The following is a 16,178-nucleotide window of genomic DNA, read 5'->3' as shown; positions in this document are numbered from 1 at the left end:
GAGCCTGACCACCCGATCCCGTTAGTCGCCTCTTACGACTAGCATGGGTTACTGAAGATCAATATTCTAACCCGGACCTTCACGGGTAGGTCAATAGAGATAGCAGGCCGGTAACAGTAACACATCAATCCCGTTAGTAGTCACTTACAAGCATGGATGGCTGAAGAACAATTCTATCCCGAATCTTCACGGGTAAGTATCAGAAGTAACCGTGACCGGCAATAGTAACAGTGAGTGAGTGAATTTAGTTTTACGCCACACTCAGCAAAATTCCAGCTATATGGTGGCGGTCTGTAAATAATCGAGCCTGACCAGACAATCCAGTGATCAACAGCATGAGCATCGATCTACGCAATTGGGAACCGATGACATGTGTCAACCAAGTCAGAGAGTCTGACCACCCGATCCCGGCAATAGTAACAGATTGACAACAGTGACAAATCATTAGAAGTAACAGATCCGTAACAGTAGCCGACCATCAGAAGTGACTGATCGGTAACAATAACAGATCAGTAGATCTAAACAATTACTCTCAGATCAGTGTTGAATGAGTGTACATATCACCGAAACAGATCAATAACAGTAACATATAAGTTACCTTAACATTAACATGTTTACTTGAGGTAAAGGACTTAAGACAATGGTTACATTCTGATTTAAGCAGTGTAGACGCTTGTCGTCGTAGCAGAAGCTGTCATCCACGTTGACGTGATCATAGTATAAGTTATGGAGGGGATAAAGTTAAGCTTCTACCATGAACTATCATGCTGGGCTTCATGCGGGGACGGAAACGCTGTTATTGATTATCGATTTTAAAATTAAGCCGATCAATCGTACTGTTGAAAAGATTTGACAGTCTTGTTCAGTGCACTCCATTATATGACGATGCTAATGGATAGCCACTTGACCTATTTAACGAAGTGATTCGGAGGCAGGGTAGTATCACTGTACATATTACCCCTTGGTTGTATGGTACTTACACGGGCTTCGGGTGACAACCTGTATAGGTTAACAGTAGGGGTATTGTCCGTGGTGGTAATTAGAGAGGCCTGTCTCCTGTGACCGGTGTCCTCTCACTTAGCCAGATTCTGTCAAAACAGGTCTCTCACATAGCCAGATAGTAACTAATAGTAACATTCTCAGCTCACTACACCAGTTCATTTCTAAAAGTAACCGCTTCCAGTGATCATCACCACTACATATATATTCAATGTACCTCAAGTTAATATAGACCGCCTCCGTGGTGTAATGGTTAGAGCGTCCGCCCGGAGAGCGGAAGGTCGCGGGTTCGATCCCCGACCGCGTCATACCAAAAGACGTTAAAATATGGTACTTGTTGGTCCCTGTCTGGCGCTCGGCATTAATGGGTACAACAAGGACTGGTCGACTCGGAGTCAGTATACTGTGTCTCAGTGGGGTATTCATGCTTCACTGCGGCATGGTATCTCAGTGGGCTAGCACTATAACACCAGCTTAAGTCTGGGCTAGTACAAGCAGCCACAGCCACACATACACATACGCATGCACGTCGTCATATGAGCGAAACATTCTCAAGCACGACGTTAGACCCCATATCACCTCACCTCACCTCAAGTTAATATAGCTGGATTTTCTGCTGCAGCTCATTTCGTTGCTTGGCATAACCAACACATTACGAGCATATTCAGTATTCACTCATATAACAGATATAACGTATGATGTTCTATCAATATTCTTTCTCAGTATTATTCTTTTGTTGTTAAATTAATTTATCTGAAATGCTGTTTCTTTTGCTTTAGTATTACAAACACACGCATACATCGTAAATTGTGTCGCAATGTAGACATAGACTATAGCCCTGGAACAAAGGCTCACGTTTCAGCGGCTCTATCTAATTACCTGGGCCTAGATTTTCGAAGCTCTCTTAGTGTTAAGATGGTTGTAAGTGCCATACATTAACATTAACTTACAACTATCTTACCTCTAAGAGAGCTTCGAAAATCTAGGCCCAGGCTCGCATCTCTCACCTAGCCATACTGCAATGTTGTCTTAACAAGACCTTTTTGGGTAGACTCTGGCTAAGTGAGAGTGAACCTCTGTCACCTGGCTGATTGTTACAACCTGTGTGGAATCTTCACTTCATTTTGATTTGTATTGTTTGGATTCATGCAATGAGTTACATGAAAGCGGCGTGTAAATTGTCGAATTTTGGGTCAGATAAGCCAGTGATTGATATCATTAGCAGTGTAACCTCTATTAGGCTGTCCGTATTGTTTCTGTGTTTCTCATCATCATCTCCTGAACGCTCTGAAGTTTTATTCCGAGGTGAAATAATATATACTTTTCTTTTCCCAACTTTCCCGCAGCTGTGGAAATAGAATACTCTGGGGAGGTTAAAATACTCTTAATCTTACAGACTCTTTAAACCCAAGGTCAGCTTAACCTTTCTGCACCTACATTTATAAAAACAAACCATGTTTCCGAAACTAAGCGATTTGATTTACACAAAGAGGTATATACGTCTTTGCATTACATTATAAATAGGTCTTAATACCTTTACCTAGTAGTCGACATTTTAAAATTTTATACCTGAAGGTTACACAAATTGTGATATTCGTGTTTTTAAGCTCGTCCGCTCTCTTCCAGGGTAAAACCCGTGGAGATCCGGGTTAGAATGAACCTTCAGTAACCCTTGCTTGTCATAAGAGGCGACTAACGGGTGGTCAGGCTCGCTGGATTGGTTGACACATGTCATCGGTTCCCAGTTGCGCAGATCGATGCAGATCTGGTCAAGACTCGATGATTTACAGACCGCCGCAATATAGCTGGAATATTGCTGAGTACGGCGTAAAACTAAACTCACTCACTCTTCCAGGTTAGTGAGTTTGTGAGAGTGAGTGAGTATACTTTAACGCCGCTTTTAGCAATATTCCAGCAATATGAAGCAGGAGGACACCAGAAATTCTTGCAGATGAGAAACATGTAAAGTTACCGATGGCTTTGTGGAGATTAATGGGATAATCCGCACAACTATAACAAGGTGACGACCCGTGAAGATACGGGTAGAATAGGTCTTCACCAACCCATGCTTGCCACAAAAGGCGACTAACGGGATCGGGTGGTCAGACTCGCTGACTCATGTCATCGGTTCCCAGTTGCGTAGATCGATGCTCATGCTGTTGATCACTGGATTGTCTGGTCCAGACTCGATTATTTACAGACCGCCGCCATATAGCTAGGATATTGCTGAGTGCGGCGTAAATCTAAACTCACTCACTCACTAACAAGGTGTCCTAATGACGTGTATAACTTGTGAAACGAACTATGATACATTTTGACTCCAAGACTGTACGAGAAGGTGGATGCTTGGTCCAGTGAAAAAAACACTTGCCGGAGGATATACTTGGGTTGTTTTATTATATAAAAAATATGATAACTATTTAAGGAAATGGAAAAGGTAGCAATTTACTATTTGGCGATGAAATAGTGTAATTATCTAAAACGGTATAACATAACTAATTCATTCCTGCAGAACAAAACAATGAGTTTTTTTCAGTGACACTGGTTTTCAGAGTAAGAGAAAGTGAACTTAGTTTTACGCCGCATTCAGCAATATTCCAGCGGTGTGTAAATAATCGAAACTGGACCAGATAATCATGTGATCATCAGCATGAGCATCGATGTGATACGATGACATGACTGTTTCCAGCAAGTCAGCGAGCCTGACCACCCGACCCCGTTAGTCGCCTCTTACGACAAGCACGGGTTGCTAACCCGGATCTTCAACTGGTTTTAGAGTAAGAAAAGTCATTTGGCAATTTGAGACATGTTATGCTTACACTGTACTTTTCTCTCTGATCTTGCTGATTGGGTGACACGACAAAGTTGGTATTTTCACAAGAATGTCAGCCAAGAGTAAAAATGTCGTCTTTGTCAGTATTCCCAGTGTATAAACATGACAGCTGGACATGAAAATACTAATGTTTGATAATTATCTGTTAAGACTCATATTGGAGAAATTGGAGATAGATATTGGTTATGAAATCACACAATGCTTATCTTTGATTATAAGTAGCTATGGTCGCCAACGAACACGATATCAATTATTAATAGCTTTCGTCGTAACCCGGGTTAGGGAAGGCCTGCAAGGGTGCATTGCATTTCCTTGGTATGAACCATCCTCGATAATCTCCAGGGTAAACGTTACGATCACTCTGCACTATACCCTGGATGCATCCACGGCTTGGCCCGATAATTACATTACCTCCCTTTGCTGGCTTTTTATCCAATCAGGTGTCTACGCTGGGAAGTTGAGCGAACCAATCACAACTCACTTTCGCTTCTTAAAACCGTTTAAACTTGGCAACACAATTGATGCAGAGGTACTCTGAAAATGGTAGAATGAGTTCTTATATATTTTTTTTGAAAGTTTCAGATCTGTCAATTTGTCTGTATTATTTCCTCAAAAATCTGAGTGGCACTGAGAACAAACCTTCGCGACGGCGACCGCTATCTTTGTTGACCCTGGCAAGTACGGATGTAACGGCGGCTTAGCTGATTGGCTACTGTGAGAATGCGGAGCCAGCAAAGGGAGGTAATATAATTATCGGGCCAAGCCGTGGATGCATCCAGGGTATAGTGGAGAGTGATCATAACCCTGGGGATTATCGAGGATGGGGATGAACAGGATCAGGTAGTTAGTCACGGTGACTTGACAGCGTGTAATGACACCCTGACTGCCTGCGACGTTGTTCATAATATTACCCACTGGTTGTTTACCCCCCAAAATACCACCATAAACGATAAACAACATTAACTGTTATTTCTAACCCCATCTAAGATATTAGCACCGGTGAAGATCCGGGTTAGAAGTTGTCTTCTGCAATCCATGCTTATCGTAAGAGGCTATGGACGGGTTCGGGTGGTGAGGCTTGCTTGACACATGTCATCGTATCCCAATTGCGTAGATCGATGCTCCTGATCTTGATCACTTGATTGTCTGGTCCAGACTCGATCATCTATTGATCGCAGTCATGTTGGTGTGTGCGGCGTTAAACAACAATTCACTACCAGAAAACTAAATGAATGAATGATTGAGTGTAAACCTATATATTTTTTAATCATATTGATGCAAACGCTATGCGAATTTTCCTGTACAAATCTTCATGCAACAAACGCATATTTTGAAATTAACTTTTTGTGAAAAGGAATGTATTGGTGTCATTCGATAAATACAACTCTGAATTTGACTCCCCACACTTATGGTGTTTGTTGTTACAGTGGTTACAATAACAGGCCTACGTGATGATAGTGGACTGACTGACTGAGTTTAGTTTTACGCCGCTTTTAGCAATATTCCAGCAATATCACGGCGGGGGGGACACCAGAAATGGGCTTAACACATTGTGCCCAGATAATAGTGGGCAGCCACATAGTAGCGGCATAAAACAACACTCAATTTGTCATTTCAGTACGCATTGGATAATGTACAAGATGTATTTGGAATGCTACAGGCGCATTTATTTAAAACAAAATGCAAAATAAATACTGATATTGTTAACGAGCCACTGGTTCGATATATTTTGACTGGAATAAGACCCGAAAAAGATTATTTTGTGCAGAAATTCTTCAAAGGCATTTAGAAGTTGGTGTAGTCAGGTGGACGAAGGGGCAAGAACTAGCCCAGAAACGTTGTATAAAATAGATCAAGAAGCTGTTATCCATAAGATTTGTCTTGTATTATTTTGTGCAGGTCTTCAAATAGCACCTGTAAAATGGGTATTATACGGCACTTCCTTTACATGTTGTTAATTGAAAAGAAACGATTCTTTCACATTCATTATGATACATATATTGATCTATGTACTTAAGATAACATTAGTGGTTCACCAACTAATCAGCTGTCGAATTTGATATATGGAGAAAGAAATCAAATCTTAGTATTTGTAATTATCTATATTTTCAACTATTTCTTGCTGAACACGCAAGTAAAATTATGGAGGAGAACAGTTTATGTAAATAATCTGCACTATCTACAGAAATCAGGATGCATAAAACCTGCATTATATATTTTTTGTTGAGCTTCAATTATAGACGTCAAGCGAATGTACATGTGAAGTCTTTCATCTACTGAATAAACACTGATTACAAATATTTTACGACACTTCAATAAATATGAGCCAGCAGCAAAAAGAGTCAATTGAGTTTGCAGATCTGACTTCAAGAGGGATACTATTCTACAGTGCTTAATCCAAAATTTAAGGGTTGTTTTTGTTAAATGGAAAACAATCTGATACTTCATAGTTGAATATTTCGCCTTTTCTCAAACTATACATACTGGTATCCCATAGAACAAAAGGGCTCTTACCCTACCTTGTCCATTAAGTGTGACCCGTGAGGATCCGGGTTAGAATTGGTCTTCAGCATCCGATGCTTGTCGTAAACTTTTCAAACATCAACATATCCCAATTGCGTAGATCGATGCTCATTCTGTTAATCACTGGATTGTCTGGTCTAGACTCGATTATTTACAGACCGCAGCCACATAGCTGGAATATTGCTGAGTGCACCGTAAAACAACAAACCAACCAACCAACCAACCCACCCTTAAGTTTGGTCTTGAATTGTTTTTATCTTTCTTGTCGACAGTGATATTTGAAGATACAGTGTCCACGGGCTATAATTGACCCGAGTCTGACCTATGTTGTCTTATTTACCGGAAGACGTTAATTCACAAAAACATTTGCCTTGAAACATACCGATAGCATCTGTATCATATTTGAGGGCAACCATGCCTTTACGACCTCGGTCTTGACCTACCAGCGATGGGTATTTTCATTACGGGGCAGGTCAAAGTCAATGGTGAACAGGCACGACACAGGCCTGTTTGCGATGAATATATGTACGTTAACTCATTATGACATTAGTTAGGGTTAAGTGCTTCGGAAAGAATGGCGATTATAGCGCTCTGACAGGTACCATCGATTCAGCGTGTTTTGACGCGGGGCGTTTGTGTACACGATGCAATAAACTAGACTGACTGAGTTTGGATTTACGCCGCTTTTAGCAATATTCCAGCAACATCACGGCGGGGAACACCAGAAATGGGCTTCACACATTGCACCCATGTGGGGATTCGAACCCGGGTCTTCGGCGTGACGAGCCAACGCTTTAACCACTAGGCTACCCCACCGCATCCAATAAACTAGGAATTCGGTAAGTTTGCGGTCCAAATTTTGAGCAGAAAGCGAAAAGAAATCCCTCGCGCTTCCAAAGACCCAAGCTCCCAATGTACGGCTAGAATTAGTATACTCTATGTTCATGTTCTATTGGTGTCCTTTCACCTGCGAAGGGTGACGGTGGAATTCCTGTCTGAACTGTCAGCGTCACAAGATTCGACGTAACCGACATTAATAAATACTGTACATACTCAAAAGACGTACGCTCAAAGCATTAACATTATTACTCCGGTCCGTTGCTTAATGTGTATGTGATGCCCTAAAAGTTTAACAGTCATATGACCATCTCATCCCACCAGGTACCCATTTACTGCTGGATGAACACAGGCAGTTCTGAACAAAGTCACATGGCTAAGGTGAAACCACATGTGTTACACTTGCTTCGTTGTGGATTGAAGTCCTAGAAACTCTCAGGAGTCAAGCTGCCAAAGACGGTCACCCATCCACGGACACTCAGGGACCAGCGCTGCTTAACTTCACTTGATTTGTGACCTCTGTGCTCTTTGCACAGAACCTGGTACTGTTAGCGTCACTGACTCAACTCAAACACTCAACGTCACTGATACAATACAAGTTGTTCACTGGATGGTCACGAGGGGGGCATGGGTTGATGTACCCTTCGGGCTCAGGGAACATAAACAAACATCGAGGGTACATCAACCCATGGGCCCCGAGGGACCAGTGAACAACGTATTTATCTTACTGAACACCTTAATGTTAATTTTGAATTGTTTGAAGCACGGGTATAAATCTTTTTGTAGCCATCGCTAGATTTTGCTGACAAGAAATTCAGATTTAGAGTTATCTCCCTTCCATCGATTTGCATTCGCAAAACATCGGTCATTTCCGTACATCATGCGTGATTCAATGTTATTCGAGATAAAGAATAACTACCACGAAGTACCAAATGAGTTGCCATTGACTGCGGGGTACATTGGAAATAATAGAAGAGCGCTCAGCCAATCAGAAATTTATGTGTGAGGTAAGATATACCCAACTGTAAACAGCATTGATTCACCTCCTACACTGAACGACATTCACCATACTGTTACATCTATCTCTTCTACAATCTTACTCCATCAGCCGCCCCTCATTTCCTGGTATCCCTCGTACCTGGACCGCCTCTGTGGTGTAGTGGTTAGAGCGTCCGCCCGGAGAGCGGAAGGACGCGGGTTCGATCCCCGACCGCGTCATACCAAAAGACGTTAAAATATGGTACTTGTTGTTCACTGCCTGGCGCTCGCCATTTATGGGTACAACAAGGACTGGTCGGCTCAGAGTCAGTATAATGTGTCTGAGTGGGGTTTTTCATGCTTCACTGCGGCATGGTATCTCAGTGGGCTAGCTCTATAAAACCAGCTTCAGTCTGGGCTAGTACAAGCAGCCGCACATACACATACACACGCACTCACGTCGTCATATGAGCGAAATATTCTCAAGCACGACGTTAAACCCAATTTCACCTCACCTCACCTCGTACCTCCTTACCTTTTCTCCATCGTGTCAACTTTGATACTCACCTCACCCCAACCACATAGCCTTTCTGACCTTCCTGGTGTGTCCCGTACTCCCTACTCCTACCACTTCTACCCATACCCCCACCGTCCTTATCACCAACACCTTAACTCACCCCCGCCCTCCCTCCAGTTTGGTGTCTCCCGATGCCAACTCTCTATACGCCTTGTGTTATTCGGGGCGGTGGGGTAGCTTAGAGGTTAAAGCGTTCGTTCGTCATGCCGAAGGTCCGGTTCGCTTCTCACTTGTTTACAATGTGTGAAGCCCATTTCTGGTGTCCCCCTCCGTGATATTGTTGAAATAGTGCTAAAAACTATATTCACTCTTACCCTCTCTTGTGTTATTCCTTCTTCCTTCACATGTACCATATTTTCAGGAAATTTCATTCCAATCGATCCCCATTTTAAAGCACTTTGAACACATCAATATTTGTAAGTTTTTAAGAGTAAATTTATTAACAAACTTTTTACTTTTGCCTTTGTGGTTTATTTTCTACAAAGATTTCACGAATACCCACCACGAATTGCCAAATCATAAAAAAACACTGTTTTCAAACGCTGCCTCGATAACAGCACACAGTGAATACAGTACTCTTGCGTCCTCTTATGTTTTGTCACGCGGGACATCTCGGGGGATTCACAGTTATCAATTATTTATTTGCCAGCTCATCTGTAAACAACAAACATCTAAGGAGTCGTGGGACTGTTGTTCTTCAAGGACAAATGTTTATATGAATATCGTTTATTGATTGATGGTTATCGACGCACTATTGTTTCCAGACGCTATCATTAAGCAGATAATACTGTAAGTTGTGGATGGTTGAGTGGTTGAGTGAGAGTTTCAGTGAGTGAGTGAGTGTGTGGTTGTGTGGGTGGTTGAATGAGTGTTGTCCTTGTGTAGTTGAGTGGGTTGTTGAATGAGTGAGTGTGTGAGTATTAGGGGTGAAACGGTACGCTCTTACCACGGTTCGGTACGTATTGCGGTACAAGGCCTTCGGTTCGGTATATGAGAACTTACTTCCGGGAAGCAAAGCATAGATTTTGAGAAAATGATTCGCTAAGTGGTGTTTGGTTGTGTTGGTAGCTGAATGAATATTTGAATCATTGGCCGAGTGGGTTGTTGAGTGAGTGAGTTGTTCAGTGAGTGAGTGAGTGTTTGGTTGTGTGGGTAGTTGAATGAATATTTGAATGAGTGGCCGAGTGGGTTGTTGAGTTGAGTGAGTGAGTGAGAGTGTTAGGTTGTGTGGGTAGTGGAATGAATATTTGAATGTGTGGCCGAGTGGGCTGTTGAATGAGTGAGTGAGTGAGGTGTTAAGTGGGTGGTTGAATGAGTGTTTCCTTTTTGGGTAGTTAAGTGGGTTGTTGAATGAGTGAGTGAGTATTAGGGGTGAAACGGTACGCTCTTACCACGGTTCGGTACGTATTGCGGTACAAGGCCTTCGGTTCAGTATATGAGAACTTACTTCCAGGAAGCAATGCATAGATTTTGAGAAAATGATTCGCTAAGTGGGTTGTTGAATAAGTGAGTGAGTATGTGGTTGTGTGGATGGTTGGTTGAGTGTTTCCGTGTGTGGCTAAGTGGGTTGTTGAGTGAGTGTTTGGTTGTTGAGTGAGTGAGTGAGAGTGTTAAGTTGTGTGGGTAGTGGAATGAATATTTGAATGTGTGGCCGAGTGGGCTGTTGAATGAGTGAGCGAGTGAGGTGTTTTTAAAAACTTGTTCAGCTGAACCAAGTTCCCACTGCTTTTTAGGCCTTTTTTACACATATTTTGTGACGAGAGATTCGAAAATTTAGTTCGAAAAACCTGCTGGACTTCACCGACAACTTGTCATACTAAAGTAGATAGGATTAAGTCGATGAGGTAGCTCGCGCCCATACGCTGTTTGATAAATAAAACAGTTCACCTTGTTATTTATGACCCGTAACAATTACTAACAAAGTATCTGCATTAGAGGGTAACCAGGTTTGTTAGCTTACTATTGTGTAACTGCGTTCCCATTGTGAAGAGTTATCTCCCTTCGATTAGGCCAAAGTATTTGTCATCAGTCAGCTTTAGAGCGTTACAGCTGACTGAATCTGTAAAATGAATAGGTGAATGGTTGCCATAACGACTGTTACTCACGGTAACTTTTATTTGTTGATATTAGTCGATATTGTCTTTACAACTTTCAGTTTACAATACTCTTTGCGGGAAAAGTCGATATAACACCTTTTGTATCGTTTATCAGCATAACGATTGACGATCTATACATCGCCACTGTCATCCAAAAGAGATGTAGATATTTTAGTTTCTCCATCTGGCCACGGTTAAATTTTCCGCGGTGTAGCTGGAACAGAAAACAACAACGTAATAATGTTTTTAAGGAATCCCATAAAAACATTGTCCGTGTGATGCCTTCTTTGAAGTTTTCATTTTTTAGGAAGACAGACTCAACTGACAGAACAAGACGATCATTAATATTTCATCTTTAGGTCGCTGTATATGTAACTGGAAGAAATTCAATACATTCGTTCTTTACATAAGTGGAGCCCATTGTCGAATCTGGTCCAGGCGATCCAGTGAGTGGTACAATGAGCATCGGTCTACGGATCTGGGACACGATAACTCGCGTCAATCCAGTCAGCGAGCCTTACCACCCGATCCCGTTAGTCGCCCCTTACGACAAGCATGGGTTGCTGAAGACAAAATCTAACCCGGATCTTCACGGGAAAGACGTTCAAGTACTGGAAGATAGTATTGATGGTTTTAGACATCCCGTTAGATATTTCTATGATTGATTTATTACGTTGTAATTAATAAGACAAAACATGCACCCGAGGAACGCATTAACGAACATATTTATTGTGGGATATTTTAAGGACCAACTTTACAGTAAACCTGAACGGTAGAACCGAACATTCACACTCGTTTGGTGAACACCCGGTGTCCTCTATGAGGGTACGTTGTCGATATACATCTAGTTCCTACTCCGACAAATGTGTGACGACATCTAGCCGAACACACAACGTTCAGGGCCCCGTTCCTCAAAGCGATCGTAGTGCTAACTCCCATGCTTTAACATAGACTTACGACTGTCGTAGAGCTACGATCGCTTTGAGGAACCGGGCCCAGGGCGACTTCAGTTGAAGGTGGAGGAACTGCAAGTTGTGTTTGTATAATGAAGATGTTGTTTTGACTTATAATCCATATTGCTGTGCAGCAATGTTAACAGTTCTGTACAGACGCATTCGTTTTAATAATTCATATCGTCTTCCTTGAAATGCACAGCAGGAAAGCATTGGGAGCAGTCTTCATGTCTTTTGGTGGTAGGTGCCTGTAAACGTCTGTCATCGATTAACAAACTTTATATATACTGGCCACATAAAGAAACTGTGCACACAGAAAATATAAAGATAGACAGACAGTGTCTTTATACATAAATAAAGGTGTGAACATGGCAAGTATTGGAAACGATCAAACGCTCATGCAGGTGCTAGGCGACGTGACGTCATTGATGATGGCCTATGGCCTTGCAATGTGTTACTGCACGTGCAGCCTGTGCAGCTGCACACAACATGTGAAACTCAGAAATTGCTGTCACTGTCGAAAGCTTGATCTTTGGTCATTCAAACGTTCACAAATTCACATGAGAAGTCACATGCACATCATGCCAAAAATTAACATCTGCTCAACGTCACGAAACCATTGGAATGGTTCGAGCAGGCATGAGCCAACAACAGGTGGCAGCACATTTCCAATGCCATCGTAACACGATATCTGCATTCGTCAGGCGTTATGGAACCAGTAATGACGTCGCCGACCACCCACGTTTTGGGCGTCCCCGAGTAACGACACCAAGACAGGACAGATAGATTCGGGTGAATAATCTCAGACACAGGTTCCAGACGGCAGTGACCACGTCCCAAACCATTCCCCAGGCCTTCAATGCTCATTTGGTAGCCTATATGCGTCGTCGATGCACTGCTGTGCTTCACGCGCATGATGGTCATACCCGTTATTGACTTTGTGACTTCGACAGGTGACCCCCTCAATTTTGAACTTCTGACGTCATCGTTACGGATATTGTTCATGTTCTTTTGACATGTTGTTGTGGCCCGATACTTCAGCTTATTAAGTGTCTACATCATTTCCTCTTTTCTGTGTTGTATTACAATCCTGAAGGAATTTTCTGTGTGCACAGTTTCTTTATGTGGCTAGTATATAATCACTGATAAGTGAGTGAGTCTAGTTTTACGTCGCGTTTAGCAAGATTCCAGCAATATCACGGCGAGGGAACCAAAAATAGGCTTCATGCATTGTAACCATGTGGGGAATCGAACTGGGTCTTCAGCGAGACGAGCGAACGCTTTTTACCACTAGGCTACCCCACCGCCCCTAATCGCTGATAAGATTTTGTCTATTGCCATAGCGCTTCCATATGAAATCCTGAAAAGCAGGTGCGGATACAGCTTTGAGAAGAGAGGGATGTGTGTGCGTGTGTGTGTGTGCGTGCGTTCTCCTTATTGAGAAAAGGAGGGGTGCACACCTCATTTTCACCCGAGTTTCAATGGTTATTTAACAAACTCTCAGCACAAAAGGGGGTGCAGGGGTGCCTATGAAAAGGACGGTCCAGCGTTGTCGTCCTTTCAAAAGCAAATAATAACTGTGAACAACTGAGGAAACTCGACATTGTCGCAACACACTAGCCGTCATGTTGAACAGTTTTTCTCATTGTCACATTTCACACTTTACTACTTTTAGCAAAGGGGGGTAATGCGACAACGCGACATTTTCAAGGTCAACTACGTGGGGATGTCGCATCTTTGAACAGAGTAAAACGCAGTAAAATGCTCTACTATGTGACAATATCCCTTCCAAAATGTCATATGTCCATTTGTATTTTGTTAAGATTTTCTGCCCCTAAAAAGGCAGTTCTAAGCTTTCAGTATGTACCACAGGTCCCGTGTGTGACTAATCTTCCTTTTCATTCTTTGAGTACGCATTTATTGACAACTTTCATCCACCATGCAATTGAAAAAGCAATGACGTAGCAGCGTGTGAAGTGAAAAAATAACGATCAATTACTTTCAGAATGGCTTTCTCAATATAAACTTATATATTACAACTAGAACATACAATGAAATATCGGTAACAAATTGTACAGAATGAATACCGAAAATCTTTAAAGATTAACCAGGTGGTAATGTTCCTCTGGTTCTTCATAAACGTTTTCCGAAGCATATACGTACCGCCTGCCTGTACTCAACGTCATACTCGTTAAGTACTGAAGCACTGAAGTACTGAAGTACTGGAGACTGCAAGGTCACACGCGCTTTTCACAGAACGTTTCAGTTAGTATTCGTGCATCACTGCCGAGGCCACACCCATTGCCTTCATGAATGATTGACGTCCTTTCAGAAATCAGCTAAAACCATAGCTATAAGAACAAAAAGTATATCGATTGCAGTCACTCTAGGGTGGACTGTGCAACCTTTCATTGTCAGGAGATCGTGACTACTTCACGAGTACAATGTAGTACATTCTTTGGTCTGTCTCACCCTCTTTGAACCACATTATTTCCCTACTGCCTAGACCTCCCTGCAATGCTAAAGCCCTAAATGAAGCAAGTCAAGATTTCCCCTGATATTCCCAACTCACTTGGGCTCCTTTTAAATTGAAATGAGTTTATTTGTTACTATCAATATTATACATATTAAGGGACTATACATTCCTCGATCACCTTCAACACACTGGGTGACCCGTGAAGATCCGGGTAAGAATTGGTCTTCAGCAACCCATGCTTGTCGTAAGAGGCGACTAACGGGATCAGGTGGTCAGGCTCGCTGACTTGGTTGACACATGTCATCGTATCCCAATTGCGCCGAATGATGCTCGCGATGTTGATCACTGGATTGTCTCGTCCAGACTCCATTATTTACAGAAAGCCGTCATATAGCTGGAATATTGCTGAGTGCGGCGTAAAACAAAAACTCACTCAACACACTGGGCAGATATCCGCTGCAGTGGAGACGTTTGTCTATTTTAAGGAAATGACGACGTGTGAGTCACGGCGATAAATAAAAACGAAATGAGATTATCTGTTTGTTGTTGCCAGGTTTTCACGTCTATCAGGAAGTCAGGGCTTGCTAACTGGAAATATCACGGTTAGATGGTAACCTTTCAGCATTTTGTTTGTCAGTAGATCTGGTTATCCCTTCGATAGATCATTGTTGATTCTGTGTTCAAACCAATACATTGTAAACACAGCAAGTAAGGCTGGACACACTACTACCACTTTTAGTGATATGCACATGACGTGAAACGAAATTTCTTCTCTTCCTGTTTCTGAATAAACGTGTTTACAAAGAACTCAGAGCAGGAACGGGAAATATGACGGTTAGATGCGTAACCTTTCAGCATTTTGTTTGAGAGTAGATCTGGTTTTCATTCGATACTGCCCGAGATTGATTATGTGACCTTGACAAGACGTGATCGACTTTGTAACCAATTTTACGCCTGCTAAATGACACCTCGAGCACATGTCTAAAACACTGATATCAGGTACTGGCGAAAACGTGTTCTTGGTGTCTGAACCGTGTGTGAAGTCTGCCTACCATTAATTGAATGAGCAGAGAAAACACAATGCTGTTATGTTTATACTCGATGTCAGGCGAGAAACCTCGACGTGTGTGTAATGTAAACTGAGCGCCCATTGGTCAGATTACTCTGCCAATCACCTGTTTTGGTGGAAAACGGAAGGTGACGTGATGTTGTGTCCACGAGCGAGTAAGTGAGTTTGGTTTTACGCCGCTTTTAGTAATATTCCAGCAATATCACGGCGGGGGACACCAGAAATGGGCTTCACACATTGTACCCATGTGGGGAATCGAACCCGGGTCTTCGGCGTGACGAGCGAATGCTTTAACCACTAGGCTACCCCACCGCCCGAGGGATGTTAAGGCCGTCAACCCTATCTCCCTCTGAGGAAAGTCGCACACTGTTCGATAGACGTGCTTGAACTCGTTATTAAAAATGGTAGTCAAGGACTAGGGTTGGCCAGATTGATTCCACTGAAACTTTGAATCCCAACCGGAAAAGGGGAGAGAAAGCCTTGACCTCTCAACGTGGAGGTCGGACGTTTTAACAATTAGGCTACCCCATCGCAACTCCAGTGGGAAGTATGAGCCTATGAGGACACTGGTCACAATATTACCCCTCAGACAGTCAAGCTATGTTCAGCTGGTCCACCTTTACTGACATCACGGCGTCATAATGTATGATATGACGTCATTTGCTTTTTACGTCATAATCCCTACTGTGTGTGAGTAATTACACTGATTTATTTCTCACCCGTTGAAGACATCGCTGTTGGATAAATCTACAAATTTATTACCCACGTGGTCAACGTATTGGTAGTTGCATACTGATCTCGTACATTATACGAGTGTCGTATCGCCTTGACCTGTGT

The 16,178-nt window shown here is 42.5% G+C and overlaps 1 long non-coding RNA gene across 1 annotated transcript; it reads right to left on the bottom strand.

The window, feature by feature from the left end:
• Nucleotides 1-3,166: 3,166 nt before the first annotated feature.
• Nucleotides 3,167-16,178, bottom strand: LOC124256190. Its single transcript, XR_006892847.1, has 3 exons — nucleotides 16,093-16,178; nucleotides 5,772-5,774; nucleotides 3,167-3,184 (listed from the first exon to the last, which is right to left on the bottom strand). It is a non-coding gene; the product is annotated as an uncharacterized LOC124256190 (long non-coding RNA).

This window comes from Haliotis rubra, unplaced genomic scaffold (genome assembly GCF_003918875.1).
Source record: "Haliotis rubra isolate DU_JTF1 unplaced genomic scaffold, ASM391887v1 Scf62, whole genome shotgun sequence".
NCBI lineage: Eukaryota > Metazoa > Mollusca > Gastropoda > Lepetellida > Haliotidae > Haliotis > Haliotis rubra.
Note: the sequence above shows the minus strand (reverse complement) of the source record. Positions and strands in the feature narration are given on the sequence as shown.